Source organism: Papio anubis, chromosome 5, assembly GCF_008728515.1.
Source record: "Papio anubis isolate 15944 chromosome 5, Panubis1.0, whole genome shotgun sequence".
NCBI classification, from domain to species: Eukaryota; Metazoa; Chordata; class Mammalia; order Primates; family Cercopithecidae; genus Papio; species Papio anubis.
The window spans coordinates 156040088-156043288 of NC_044980.1; the positions used below are offsets into that span (position 1 = coordinate 156040088).

The 3201-nt window shown below is 39.9% G+C and overlaps 1 pseudogene across 1 annotated transcript; it reads left to right on the plus strand.

Annotated features, from left to right (window-relative positions):
• The first annotated feature begins 2011 nt into the window (after nucleotides 1–2011).
• LOC101008620 lies at nucleotides 2012–2913 on the plus strand (annotated as a pseudogene). The gene has a single exon (XR_648703.4). The product of XR_648703.4 is annotated as a 40S ribosomal protein S8 pseudogene (transcript).
• The last annotated feature ends 288 nt before the right edge of the window (nucleotides 2914–3201 follow it).

The window sequence follows — 3201 nt, forward strand, 5'->3', positions numbered from 1 at the left end:
GCCAAGTGGGTAGGATACCTCCTGCGGTAAGCCTGGGCCAGAGTGAGGCCTGCGCAGGGGTGTCACTAGCCACAGAGGTCTCCAGATGGAAAAGCAGCTCTGAGAGAAATCCTGTATCAACACCTTAAAATTCTTCTTCTCCCATTTCTCTCCACTGCCAACCTTCATGTTAACTGCTCAAAACTGTTCTCCCCATTCTTCACTCTTCATTTTTGAAAAAAAATATATTACCCAATAGGCTTATCTTCACAGACACTCCTATTTTCTCATTCCCCTCCAGAACCCCCTTTTGTAGTGGCATAATACTTTTTGTTAATTTTTTGGCATTTTTAAATTTTGCAATACCTCTCAGCCCATTTTGAAATAAACCACTCCTCATTCTTAGTTCATTCATTGGTCTAATCAACATAACAGGTAAATGGAGAGATAGCATGGGTAGGAACAAAATTTTCATCAAGTAGTGGAAAAGAAAATAGCAGTGTGAGTACTTATGTATTTTTTTTTTTGTCCTTTTTACAAATAAACATTTTTGAATGAATGGAAAAACCAAAACAAATGAATTGCAGTAGACTCATGCAGTGACAATTGTCATGTCTGGAGTTCTTAGGACTTACAGAGAGAACATGGCAGAAATAAATTAAAAGTTCTTTTTGACATAATAAAAGACACCTTGAAAAGAGATTTAACTTGAGAACTGTACCTGGAAAATGACAGCTGTGAATTGATTTGAATGCAGCAACATATATTAAAGGAAACCAAAAACTATTTACTACACATACAAAAGAATCTTCTGTAGATCTAGGCAACATTCAGACAACAGAACAAAACAGAACCTAGTATAAAGAAGTCCAGTCCAACTGAGTATTGACATTAAAATCCATATGTAAGAAAGCTCCTTAACCAGTTAAAGTTTATTGATTGCAAACAAAATAAATGATCCTGACTAATTTAAACAGAATAGAATATCACTGTAAAAAATATGAAGGAATGCAAAGAATAGAGAGAAAGATTTCAATCTGGCTCTCCCTCCCCTGCTGGAAATGCTTAAATAAATTTCTTCTAACTATAATTAAAATCAAGACCAAACCATCAACACTGCCTACAAATTGTGGATGACCTGGCTCCTTCTTCCCACTCCAGCAGTTTATTCTACCTCTCTCTCCATGTTGCACTCACACTGGCCACTTTGTGGTTCCTTATCTATCATTGTCCCCTAGCCACAGGGCCTTTGCACATGTCCTTCCCTCTTTCTAGATGCTTTTCCCTCCTACCTCTCCCACTTAGTTGCAACTAGTTCTCATCTCCTCATCCTACAGGCAAAAGATAAAGCTGCACTTCTCAGGTTAATGAGTTTGGGTGTTGATATCTACCTAAAACTCTAAATAAAACAACAAAACAAAATTATTAACTCCAACAGGGAACAAAAAGTACAATAAAAGAAAAACAATTATTGTATACCACATGACTAAGGCATGAATAGTATTTACAGACATCAGTCATATTGCTGAACACTGAATTTTCTGACCAAAATTATGATATAACTCTGCTGGGTGTGAGGTGTTGGTGCAGGAGAACAGGACAGTAATTACAAGTATTATTGGACTACTAGATGAATAATAAAATTGCTTTTATTTCAGGGGGAAGCAGGGAGGGGGTGGTCAGGAAGTGGAGGGGGAGAAAGCTAAATCTCTTCTTCCACAGTGGAAAGGTCTCAAAAGTGTGCCCTAAACTGAAAAAAAAGAGCTGTAAGAGTTCAGTCTTTGCAGCTGGAGGATCACAGATAGGGGAAAGTAGAAAATAGGGTATAAAGATGCTGCTGTCTTTAAAATAAATCTTAAGAAATTATTGATTCTTAAAGCCAGGTATACATATAATTTTATTTTTAAAATGATACTATTTTCTAAAAGCTAAAGGGAAATTAAAATAGGAAAGAAACAAGAAAGGCAGGAGAGAGGTTAATGCATGTTGTCAAAACTTGTGCATCTGCTAGAGATGGGCCAACAATTTGACCATGACTAATAATGTACTTTCTGATAAAACTTTTAGGCAAAAACTTATTATCAAAGAAATAGAAATCTTGGTTGTGCGTGTTGGCTCATGCCTGTAATCCCAGCACTTTTGGAGGCCAATGAGGGCAGATCACTTGAGGCCAGGAGTTCGAGAACAGCCTGGCCAACATAGTGAAACTCTCTCTCTAATAAAATACAAAAATTGCTCTTTCCAGCCAGCGCCAAGTGATGGGTATCTCTCGGGACAACTGGCACAAGCGCGGTAAAACCGGGGGCAGGAGAAAGCCCTAACACAAGAAGCGGAAGTATGAGTTGGGGCGCCTGGCTGCCAACACCAAGATTGGCCCCCGCTGCATCCACACAGTCCGTGTGCAGGGAGGTAACAAGAAATACCGTGACCTGAGGCTGGATGTAGGGAATTTCTCCTGGGGCTCAGAGTGTTGTACTCGTAAAACAAGGATCATCGATGTTGTCTACAATGCATCTAATAATGAGCTGGTCCGTACCAAGACCCTGGTGAAGAACTGCATCGTGCTCATCGACAGCACACGGTACCGACAGTGGTACGAGTCCCACTACGCGCTGCCCCTGGGCCGCAAGAAGGGAGCCAAGCTGACTCCTGAGGAAGAAGAGATTTTAAACAAAAAACTATCTACAAAAATTCAGAAGAAATATGATGAAAGGAAAAAGAATACCAAAATCAGCAGTCTCCTGGAGGAGCAGTTCCAGTAGGGCAAGCTTCTTGCGTGCATTGCTTCCAGGCCGGGACAGTGTGGCCCAGCAGATGGCTATGTGCTATAGGGCAAAGAGTTGGAGTTCTATCTTAGGAAAATCAAGGCCCAAAAAGGCAAATAAATCGTTTTGTCTTCACCCGTGTAATAAAGGTGTTTATTGTTCTGTTCCCACAAAAAAAAAAAAAAAAAAAAAAAAAAAAAAACGAAAATTAGCCAGACATGGTGGCTCATGACTATAATCCACACCACTCTGGAGCCTGAGGTGGGAGGATTGCTTGAGCCCAAAAGGCGGAGGTTGCAGTGAGCCAAGATTGCAACACTCTACTCCTGTCTGGGTGACAGAGTCAGACCCTGTCTGGAAAAAAAAGAAAAGAAATATAAATTTCTATGATTGCAATTAGCACCTTGTGTCTAATAATGTGTTCTCATTTGAAATTGTTTATTGACAAACCACTGGT